The sequence below is a fragment of the Rhinichthys klamathensis genome, unplaced genomic scaffold, assembly GCF_029890125.1.
Source record: "Rhinichthys klamathensis goyatoka isolate OS25496 unplaced genomic scaffold, OSU_Roscu_1.1 h1tg000248l_1, whole genome shotgun sequence".
Taxonomy (NCBI): Eukaryota; Metazoa; Chordata; class Actinopteri; order Cypriniformes; family Leuciscidae; genus Rhinichthys; species Rhinichthys klamathensis.
Genome location: NW_026606770.1, coordinates 840,130 through 851,744, shown reverse-complemented (window position 1 = coordinate 851,744; position 11,615 = coordinate 840,130). Strand labels below are relative to the sequence as shown.

Here is an 11,615-nt window from a genome sequence, read left to right as displayed (position 1 = left end):
ATCCCTGGCAAACAACCCTGTTATTGTTAGTATCCCTAACTGCCTGATTCACTTCACTAAGTTCGGGGATCCCCTATCTGAGATGGAAGAGATTGAGCAGGTTTACGGTGCCACTGGACCTCTAGCCCAGGGACGTGCTCTGCTGGGGTGGTGCTACACCAGTAATGCCCAGCGGGGCCCCCACAGAGCACGCTTCGCTTGCGCTGTCTGCTGCCGTTACCCTTAACGACGCTCTCAGCGACTTCTTATACTGTCAGTAGTATAATTAACTTACTCCTTCACTCGCCTCATCGGAGTGAAGCTTCACTCGCCTCATCGGAGTGAAGCTCTCCCGCTCTCCTTCAAAATCTCTTCCAGTCAGACAGCCCTAACAATTAACAAAAGCTTACTACCTTGTTTGTTGATTTGCCAGGGGTGTCACCGAGAATAATTGCCAGCGCATCCTCCACCATAACTGTAAGGGGTATACAGTCAAAGACCCAGAACCAGATATGAAGAATGAAGACCCGGAGTCAGAATTATAAAAAATTAAAGAAAAGTTTTACTGAAGATAGTTTGCATTTTCATCAGCAGAAGCCAGCTTCAAGACTCACACAGGAGTTCGTAGGCCGCCTCCCTTACAGTTACAAAGATCACAGCAGTTATACCATTTCCAAGGTCTAAGCTACGTCATTGCTTACAGGTTGAATGATTCTCATTGGCTAAGAAACATTAAAGCCTAAACAATTTAACACATGTGAGGAGATAGGGGTGCCTATCGCCATTAGTAAAGATAGTTGTCGTCCACTCATTGGATTTAGGCCTGTGGTGGCCTCGCAGGTTAGAGAAGGGCGCCGGGGTGTCTGGTCCGACCGTCCAGAACCTACATAGAATGTCATACGCACACACACACAAATAACAGACACTAGCAAATAACAGCTCCCATCAAGGCTGAAGAGAGTCTGAGCTCCTTATTATCAGTTAAGTATACCAAAACATACTGCTAAAACATTCACTCGTTTGGGAGAAAAACAGATCACTGGCATTTACTCCCAAGGAAGGAAATATACTGGAAAGAATACATTTTAATACAACAATTCAAGTTTGATAGTAACGCTCAATATAGCTTGACCATATGTCCAGCGAAGAATCATATGTGCCCACGCTGCCTTTAGGACCCTCTAACCTTTCTACTGATCCCAGAGAAAGAGACAAACGGCCTTGTGGGTTACGTGGCCTTCGTGTCCTGCGTGTACTACGTGCAATCTCAAAGTAAGATTGGAATGCACCTAAAAGAAACTGGTTACTTGCATCCATGCATTTAAGAAAATATAATTTCACAAGCACAAGAATATAAAAATTATTATGTGATAATGAATATATTTGATTATTGATTTTTATAAAGGAAGTATATAACCATTCAAAATGATATATGATTATATATGTATTTGAAGAGGCAAGGGATTTTGACCAACCCTTCAAGGGGAAGATGCACATCCCAGTTTTTCTGATCCTGGTTCACATAGCAGCGGATCATCTGCAGGAGTGTACGGTTGAACCGCTCAACTTGCCCATTTGAGGCAGGGTGGTAAGGGGTCGTCCTTGTTTTTGTGATCTGCAAGAGACTACAAACATTCTTGAATAGTGAACTTTCAAAATTGCGACCCTGGTCTGTGTGCAATTCAAGTGGTTCACCAAACCGGGAAATGAAGTCGTAAACTAGTGTCCTAGATGTAGTTTCTGCCCCTTGGTCTGGAACCGGAAAGGCTTCCACCCATCGAGTGAATTGATCAATGATGATGAGGACATACTTGTTTCCAGAACTAGACACAGGAAATGGACCCAGTATATCGAGATGGATCCGATCCATTGGGGCCCCTGCTTGGTGATTTTGAAGTTTGGCTCTCTTAGTAGGTCCTGCAACTTTGCAAGCGTTACAGTGTTGGCACCGTTGTATGTACAAATGTACATCTCCACCCATGCCATACCAGTGAAAACTCTGACGGAGTCGCTCTAACGTCTTGCCTACCCCCAAATGGCCAGACTGGGGCGGGTTATGGCAGGCTTGCAACACTTCTGCTTGCATTGAAGCTGGTACTAGTAGCAGCAAAGAAGGGCTGAGTCCTCCAGGCCTTTCCCAACGATAGAAGAGAACACCTTGATGTGATTGGACTTGCGGCCAACACAGCCAGTATTTCCTTACCGCTGGACTTTTCAATGCTACCTGCTCTTTTGTGGAAAGTGTTTCACTCTCTTTCCACTCATGCAAGATTGAAAGATCAGGATCAGCCTTTTGTTCTTGAGCCAGCTGTTGTTTGGTAATGGTTTCTAACCAATTGACACGTGGGGCTCCAAGCAACTCTGAAGCTGGCCTGTTCTCTTCACCTGTGCGAGTGTCATTGTGTTCCTCTGTTTCACACTCAATGCGCCTTACTGCTAGTGGCACCACGTCATCAACGTCTTCTTCAAACCTCTCCCAACGGTCATGGAGTCTTTGGCAATGTTGGCAACCTCCACATGGCAAATCTGAAACATCCTTCCCTGCCTGATAACAGTTACACATGTTGTGGATCTCGCCCTCACATCTTGACATCGCATCAGCATTTGAATGGTGTTTTCCAGCCCTGTGCTCAATGACAAAATCATACTGGCTCAGCTCTTCCAGCCATCGTGCAAGCTGTCCTTCAGGGTGTTTGAAACGGAACAACCAGGTCAGGCTGTTGTGATCAGTGCGCAGAAGGAACTTCTTGCCAAGCAGGTAGTGTCGAAATTGGCGGGTGTAGCAGACAATAGCCAGCAACTCTCGTCTCGTTACACAGTATCTCCTCTGGGCTGGGGTAAGGTGGTTACTGGCGTGGGTGATAACTCTCTCCTCTCCCCACTGGAGTTGTGATAACACTGCTCCAATGCTGTGATTTGATGCATCTGTGTCCAGGATATATTTCCCTTCCGCCGAAGGATACCCAAGTATTGGTACAGAAGTTAACTTTTCCTTGAGCTGTGTGAAGGCATTTTGGTGCTCCTCAGTCCACAGGAATTTTACTTCTTTTCGAAGGAGTTCATTTAGAGGGCTGGCCAACTCAGAGAATGCCTGAACAAACTTCCTGTAGTAGTTTCACAGTCCAAGGAAGGCCTTCAGCTCATGCACACTTGTGGGGGTTTTCCAAGCTTCCACATCCTTAATCAAAGCTGGATTGGGGCGTATACCCTCACCACTGACCACATGGCCCAGAAAAAGGACTTCATCTTTGAGTAGATGACACTTTGATGGCTTCAGCTTCAACCCGTAACTGTCAAGGCGTTGGAATACCACTTCAAGATGATCAAGGCTCTCGTCTACCTCTTTACCCAGGATTATGATGTCATCCAAGTAAATTAGAAGGGTTTCCCACTGAAGTCCTCGAAGAACAAGCTCCATTGCCCTTTGGAAAGTGCTTGGAGCATTGCACAGTCCGAAGGGCATACGATTGTATTCATAAAGGCCATAGCGAGTGATGAAGGCCGTCTTTGCTCTGTCCATTTCATCTACTACAATTTGCCAGTACCCAGATTGGAGGTCTAGGGTAGAGAAAACACAAGCGCCACCAAGAACATCAAGACATTCCTCAATCTTCGGGAGAGGATAAGCATCCTTAATTGTCAGGCTGTTTAGGCGCCGATAATCGACACACCAACGGACACCACCATCCTTTTTACGGACTAGCACCACAGGTGATGCCCACACTGAGGAGGAAGGTCTAACGACTCCTGCTTTCAGCATAGCTTTGAGGTGCCTCTCCTCTTCCCCTTGAAACCCAAGGGGAGTCCGTCTTACAGGCTGGCGTACTGGCCTAGCCGCTCCAGTGTTTATCTTGTGTGTGACAGCTGTTAAGAATCCAAGATCATCATCTGAAATGGCAAAGAGAAACCTGTATGAATGCAGGAGCTTAACAAGTCGTTGTTGCTGTTCCTCACTTAATGTCCCGCTTGAAGCAGCATATAGGGCTTGGAGGTGCTCGGGCAAGTCAGTGGCAGTTGTCAGTCTTCTCAGTTCTGAATGAACGGTGTCATCACTCTGCTCTTGAAGACTACAGTCCTCTTCTTGCTGCGTATAATTTGATAAGCTCTCATCTGAATAAGTTTCAACTAAGAGACCAAGGCAGGCTCCTTTCAGTAAGGTAGTCTTGTGGCTGGAAAGATTGCAGAGCCTGACAATCACCCGTTGCTCCATGGTTGTGACAACACTTCCAGAAGCCACAGTTTCTGTGATCGGGTAGGGTTCCAAAACAGCACAAACACCAGGTTTTGGATTGTCAACTTCTCCCCAGACAAGACATTCACTTTCTGGAGGTAACATTGTGTCTGTCTCCAGGACCACTCGTGCAACGTGATAGTCTGTTCCATCACCGCCAACGATCCTAGCCGGAACCAGCTCCTCCTCGACTAATACTCTGCCATTCGTGTGGATTGTTACATTTGCAGCTTGCAGAAGATCGAGGCCCAGAAGAACAGAGTCACGTATCGGAGCCACAAAAACGTCCCATTCTGCACTCCAGGTACCAATTTGGAATTTAACTTTTAGTCCACCTTTGGCGCTCATGTCTTTCCCTGATTCTGCATTATGGAGGCATGTCTGTGTTAAAGCCATCTGCTTATTTGAGGGAAACTGCTGATATAAGGTTTCTGAGATAACTGTTGCTTCAGCTCCTGTGTCTACAACGGCTTTCACTGGAATGCTGTTCACAGTTGCATCAATGAGCAAGCTTGGGCCTCTACTTGTAGCGCGTCCCACCTGGGGTGTGGGGGACTGACTTCTCCAGCTTACCGAATCTCTTGGAGCAGTACTGCGGTTTTGATCCTTACTACTTTGACCAGAGTTGGGTGGCAGGGTTGACAGCCTCATGCACTCTCTGCGAAAATGTCCTTCTTCCCCACAGTGATAACACACACCTGTTCCAACACGGCTGGGACTTGGGGAGTAGGATCTGGTTTGTGCTGCACCACGTTGTGTTGGAGACCGCCCTCGCCTACTTTCCTGATTTGCTTCCTCCAGCTTTCTTGGCTCCTTAGCCACAGGGTTGTCTAGTTTTGATTGCAGCTGCTCCATCTTTTTCATCAGGAGGTGAAACTGGTCAGCAGTCACATAGTTCTTACTAATCCTCTCCACTGTCTCTGTTAGGGCTGCAGTTTTCTGCGAGAGAAGGGTTAGCTGGTCTGCAGTGACGTAGCTTGGACTATGCACCCTGCGTGAGGCTGCTGGAGTTTCAATGGACACGTCATCATCATCTGCCCATGAAATCCGCCTGGCTCTGCTCTTTGAATCAACATCACGCCCCACAGTGGCTCGATAATTGTGCTCGTGGGCCTCTACAAATCTTTGAGCCTCCACTAATGAATGGGGATCTCTGTTCATTACTTCATAAGCCACCTTTTGGTTACGAAGCCCTTTGAGGAAGAAATCTGTGGCAAGTTGGTCTTGCAGATCGAGGTCCACACCAGGGTAGGCTAAGGTGACTAAGCGTTGTACCTCTTCACCGAACTCTGCTGCCGACTCTTTGAACTGGTGGAGTTCTCCAAGCTTCCTCCTAATTGTGGTTGGGGGGTCTCGTTGACCAAAACGTTGAGTTAGCTGCTCTTTCAGAAGAGTGTAGTCCTCTCGAATATGCTCAGGAAGTGAACAGACGTACTTAATTGCTGCCCCCCTCAGGCATTCATGTAAATAGTCCACCCTGTGGGCTCCACTCCATCCAAACTTTCTGGCCTGCCGTTCAAATGGTACTAGAAACGATTCCCAGTCCCCAGTACCATTAAAAATAGCAAGCTTTGTTCCATTTGACCCAACAGCATGTACCGCTTTGTTTGGGGTTTTGCCTCCTACTTTGCAGCTTCCTAAATATAAAGCTGACTTTGTAGCCTTTATCTCCTTATTGGCTAGACGTTTGATTTTATTGAGGTTGAAGTCTCCTGCGCCGCCTTCTCACTCGTCTTGGATCAGGGACATCCTTCAGTTCGTGAAGTTGGAGAAAGTTAGGTGCTCGATACATGGTTCTCTTGCAAAGTTTAATAAAACCTGGGGTCCATTTTTTGCACATGTTGAGGGATTGACTTTTACAGCTATTCCAGAGTAGCCACCCTGATTGTCTTCTAATTGTGAGTTTTTTTTCTTGTGGGAATTTGTAGCATGCTGGGATGTTTTTTATTTATCTCTCTGTAAGTCAGTGTTTCTCAACCTCTCCTGCAGGGACCCCCTGACAGGCCATGTTTCTGTTTTAACCCTGAAATGGCACACCTGATTCAAGTCATTAAAGGCTTAATGAGTAGTTGACTAATTGATTAATTGAACTATTCCTACTCTAATTACTCATTAAGCCTTTAATTACTTGAATCAGGTGTGCCATTTCAGAGTTAAAACAAAAACATGGCCTGTCAGGGGGTCCCTGCAGGAGAGGTTGAGAACCACTGCTGTAAGTGAACATATTGGGCTTTTATTTTGCAGTGGGTGACTGTTTTTTTTGTGTGTTTTTTTTTTGTTCTGTTTATTTGTTTTTGGGGGTTGTTTTTTGTATTTTATTTCTTTATTTTATTTTAATTTCTTGTTAGTTGTATTTGACACTGTTTTGACTCCCGAATTGTTACCTCTTGATTTTGTTATGTCACTGGAAAAATCAATAAACAAATTTATAAAAAAAAAAAAAAAAAAATAGCAAGCTTTGCTCTGGGACCCTCATGAGAAACGGGTTGGCCTTGATGATGAGGAATGTTGTGTCTTTGTTCAAAAGCGTAGGTAGGTGGCAGTAGCTGAGAGCCATGCTCACTATTTCGTTGCCTAACACCTGTCTCTATGGATGGGGTAGCTCTGGTGGGGCCTGAAGTACGTGCTCTCTGTTGTATGACGTCCAGCTCAGCAGCAAACGGTCCGCTTGTAATGTTGCGTGACCTCTCTGGATTATCCAAGGGAAACTGTGAATCACTGTAAGGCATTCGCTTATCTCTGACAGTGGGCTGCAAGCTCTCACGGGTGTCCCACCTAGCTGCAGTGGACATGGATGTGTGCTGGGCTTGGGTACTACTTGCAATATGGTGCAATATTGGAGTCATCATTGTTCGCAGTTGCTCATTATTCTTGCTCTGATTTTCAAGCATTGCCTTCAACCATTCTGGAGGTTGGTCGGGATCAGGGGCTGCTGCTGCTCCTTGGTATAAATCTTCCTGGGACATGTTGTAATATTTCTCTTTTTTTTTATAGCTTTTTTTTTTTTTTATAGCTTTTTTTTTTTTTGATAGCTTTTTTTTTTTTTTTTGATAGCTTTTTTTTTTTTTGATAGCTTTTTTTTTTTGATAGCTTTTTTTTCTTTTCTTTTTAGATAGCTTTTTTTCTTTTCTTTTTCTTTTTACAGTCAATTATTCTCACAAAAATCTTCCAGGAGCATTTGGTTTCCTTGATGTCTCTGGCAGTTCACAGTGTAGTTGAGTCAACACGGTTCTCATCGGGTGCGAGCGCGAGGACGACAGCAAACTCGCGCCTCCGGCTACCAGTGAACTGCCTGGTATTGAAGAATGGTGAAGGGCTTTTTATCCATATAGTTTTGTCGTACTTTTTATTTCAGTCAATCATCCTTACAGACGACCTCCAGGAGCATTTGATTTTCTTAATGTCTCTGGCAATTCAGTGTAGTTGAGTCAACACGGTTCTCATCGGGCGCGATGACGTCAGCCAACTCGCGCCTCCGGCCTCAAGTGAAGCGCTAACACATTAGCATGCCACTGCAGCATCCACTTTTTTTAATCGATATCCGATATTCTTCTGGGTTAATTCACGTTGTTTCAAACACAGTCCCGCTTCTGACACCAGTTGTCGTGTTGTTGACAATACTGCACATGGAAACGCGGGTGGAATGAGCCACGACAAGGAGATGCTTTCACAAGTTTTACTGAAGATCTTAGGACACAGATGTAAGTTACAGTTCACAGCGCACTCACCAACATTCATGAACACAAACTTATATCGGTTGCTGCAGCTGATAGGCGCTCTTGCTCCGGCACTGGACGGCAGTTTCTCCGACGTGCGATGAGCATGCGAGCAACCTCTAAGAACAACCACTAACTTCACTTCCTGCTCTATGCTAAGGAGTGCGTAGCTGAACAACCAATAAGCTACAAGAGCACAGCAGGCAGTTAAGGGACTTAAAGGGCCAGGTTACAACAATAGGTTTAAATTGGAGACTGAATCAGGATTCATATATGGGCCTACAGGTTTGTGTGTTTGCTTGCTGTCTTTTTCTGCACCGGCAAGAAATGTCACATGCTGATAAACAGCCTGGTTGCCATGGTGATGATACCTTAAATCTGCATGCATTAGTGTCTTTCGATGTTTGCAGGTTCAGATTATATTTATCATGCCCAATCACACACAATCTGTCCAATGGAAAACTGTATTTAAGGTACAGAATAAATTCACTGCCTTTGTGTTATTTAATATCAAAATGGACACGGCTCTCATTCCACATTAACGTTATGTTCTGTCATGAAGGAATGAAAGAGTGTCAGGAACTGAAAGCATGCAGGATTAAGTTATTACAAATTACAGCTTTAGAACTTCACAGAGATATTTTGCCGATTTAGAGCATTAAAATTGATACAGTATGTAATATAAAAAACCTTATCTTTACTTAGCAGCTTTATACCAAAAAAAAGTGGACTTGTCGCATTGGACTTTACTGAAACTATTTGATTTTGAAGATTATTGAAATGGATCTCTCTTTCTTTTGTAAACCTTAAACATGCATGCATGAAACCATCATATGTGCATTTTTTTGTTGTTGTTGTTATCTATCCATATGCGTTTATGGTCATTTCAGGATCACACTGGTGGCATAATTCGCCTTTGGCTAAGCCACACCCTAGAATGTAGGTTGACCAATCACAGCGCAGCCAAGAACGAGCTCCCACAGAGGTCCGACACTTTTTCACAGCGCTCCATTGACTTTAAAGCTGCCGTCGGCAACATTTTTTTGATCATATTCAGTGAAATCGAGACTATAATCTGACAGAACAACATAAATAAAGTGGTTTTAGAAAAAAACCCCGAGCTTCTAACTCCACCTGGAGCGTGTTATTTGTTTTGCAAAAATCCACAGCTCCCGGTTCATCATGTCCAATCAGCGCAGGGGGGTGTGAGATCTGACTGTCAATCACAGATCGGGCACACGCCACCCCTGGCGCACGTTACAATCACATGCACACGCCTGAAGTTCGCGGAAGTTCGCGCAGTAACGAAGAGTGATGGCGGAAAATCAAGTACGCTCATTTAGAGTATAAATGACGTTAGCAATTGCAATCTATCGGTACATTAGCCAGGACAGCATACCTCCAATACTCCATGGTGTTGATGGATGCTGATGAGACGGGCGCGTTCCAGGGCTCTCAAGTTTTGAAGACAGGTAAGAGTGACACCCAGCCGACGGGGGGTTGGATACATTTTTGTCATTGGTTGTTGCGTTAAATCTTACCCAGATACAATAGTGCTATTTTCTGATTGGCTATTGTGTAGCTCGACGAACAACACCAGAGGAAACGCGCTTGATTCATGCCGGTTCCACAGTGAGAGCGGCGCGGCCAGAGTTTTGGGCGCTGCGGCATATTAAATATATTTCAAATAGTTTTTCAGCGTGAGAAATACAATGTGTGGCGGGAGAGCGTGACAAAAGACCGAAATGAGTGACACTTGAGAGCCCTGGCGTTCACTGAAAATCTGGTGCACACGCACTGAGGAGCATGAACTGGGTGGGAGGGTATCCGTTGATAGTGGGGGAGGGGCATGAGAGTTGTAAACATTCAAAATTTTCAAAAATCCACTCAATCTGCCAGACTTGCCGACTGGAGCTTTAACACAGGCGTCTCATATTTTTGGTCTCGGCAGGCTATTACCGTCGTAGTTTATCAAAAATATGGTTAAACGTTGTGCCTGGGGCATTTGTAACACAGATACGCGTTTTCCAGAGAGGTTGGAGGGGGGTGTCCGGTTTTTTTTCCTTCTCAAAACCGAAGTCAAATCCTGACAAGTGTCGTCTTTGGAGAGTAGTATGAAGCTGCAGACTCGGAGCCTGCATCTACAGTCCCCCTCCACCCAGAGTCCCGCATTCTCAGACCCCTCGTTTTTCGAGACAAAATAGTCCATTTAATATTTGTAAAGATAGTTTGTAACAAGATTTGAGCCGTTAATGTATGTTTTTTCGCCCTCTTCCCCCCGAAAATATTTTGATAGCTAACGTTAGCCTTTAACTTTGGACTTTTTGTAGAGATGTCATAAATGCTGCAGTTATTTTCACTGCCCATTTTGTGCCCCCATATATTTCAAACCCACAAAGTTGTCCAAAGTTCAAAAACACCTCAAGGGACACTTCAGCATGAAGGTAACATTTGCAAACATCTTTTTTCTTTCTTTTTGAAACATCATAAGACATGTGCTATTGGGCCTATACTGTTGTAGGCTATTCCAGGGTACACCATACATCGATGGAGTCGCCCCTGCCGAACCCAGCAACATATCATTTTATGATTATGCAAAGCGACTTATAAATTAGTTTTTTTTAATGCAATTGAAGACGAAAAGTAAAGTCACGAACACAGTTTTTTCTTCCTTTTTTCTTTACAGCAAGATGATGTTTAGGTGATCATTAAATAAAGTACAGAATTGTTTATTATTGGTGTTTTGTCTATTCTGATTTGTTTTGCTTCGCATTCAAAATATCAAAAAACAGATTTTGTAATGTTAGCATGGTAATGTTAATTAGACCATTATAGGTTGAACTGAAAGAAAAATTGGAATTTGAATAAAAAAATATAAAAAAAACATTGTAGCAATATAATATCACATACTATTTTTCAGAAGATAGTTCAATCTGTAATTGTATCCCTTCCATCGCAATGAGTTTTTTTTTTTTGGCACATGCATTAAACAGGGAACGCAAATATTTATTGGATCATTTATTTGGAGACCGTAATATTGCATCCTATTGTTTTGCATTTGGATAAGCGTGCGCTGTAGGGTACTCTGTGTGCGGGTGTAATACGATCTTTCGAACAGCAGGAGGCGCTGCATAATATTGAGCTACGTTAAACCCCTCAACAAGCTCACTTGTGTGCTCTAAAGTAAATGTTGCTTTTAACCTTAATGTGAAGTTATACTAGTTAGACAGTGTTATGCTGTTAGGTTATGATTTCGGTTCTCTAAGGTTACCCTAATTAATGAAGGAAGGTGCTAGCAAGCAAGCTTAGCAATAGTTTCACTTTGTAGTGTATTTTCATAGTTGTGAAATGGAAAATCAATAATCACTAACCGAGAATCGTTAATAATCGAAAATCGACTGTAATCGAATCGGGACTTCAATAATCGTAATCGAATCGAATCGGGAAATCAGACAGATTAACCACCCCTAATAGTTTAGTTATCACGTAACGTTAACGTAAGTCAGGATTGTATGTTTTGAGTAGCGGCTGGATGTTAGCTAACTTTGTTATTCAAGATACAAACACCTAACCTTAATGTTACAGACACGCTGTGGTAGTTTTGAAGGTGACTAACGTTACCGCCAACCGTGTTGCTTGCCACAGTCCAACATTATTGTTTAAATTTCTTTTAAAAAATGACCAAATTT

The 11,615-nt window shown here is 43.8% G+C and overlaps 1 long non-coding RNA gene across 1 annotated transcript; it reads left to right on the top strand.

Moving 5' to 3' along the window:
• Positions 1-10,369: 10,369 nt before the first annotated feature.
• On the top strand, positions 10,370-10,656 carry LOC130100810 (uncharacterized). Its single transcript, XR_008808927.1, has 2 exons — positions 10,370-10,574; positions 10,617-10,656. It is a non-coding gene; the product is annotated as an uncharacterized LOC130100810 (long non-coding RNA).
• Positions 10,657-11,615: the final 959 nt, after the last annotated feature.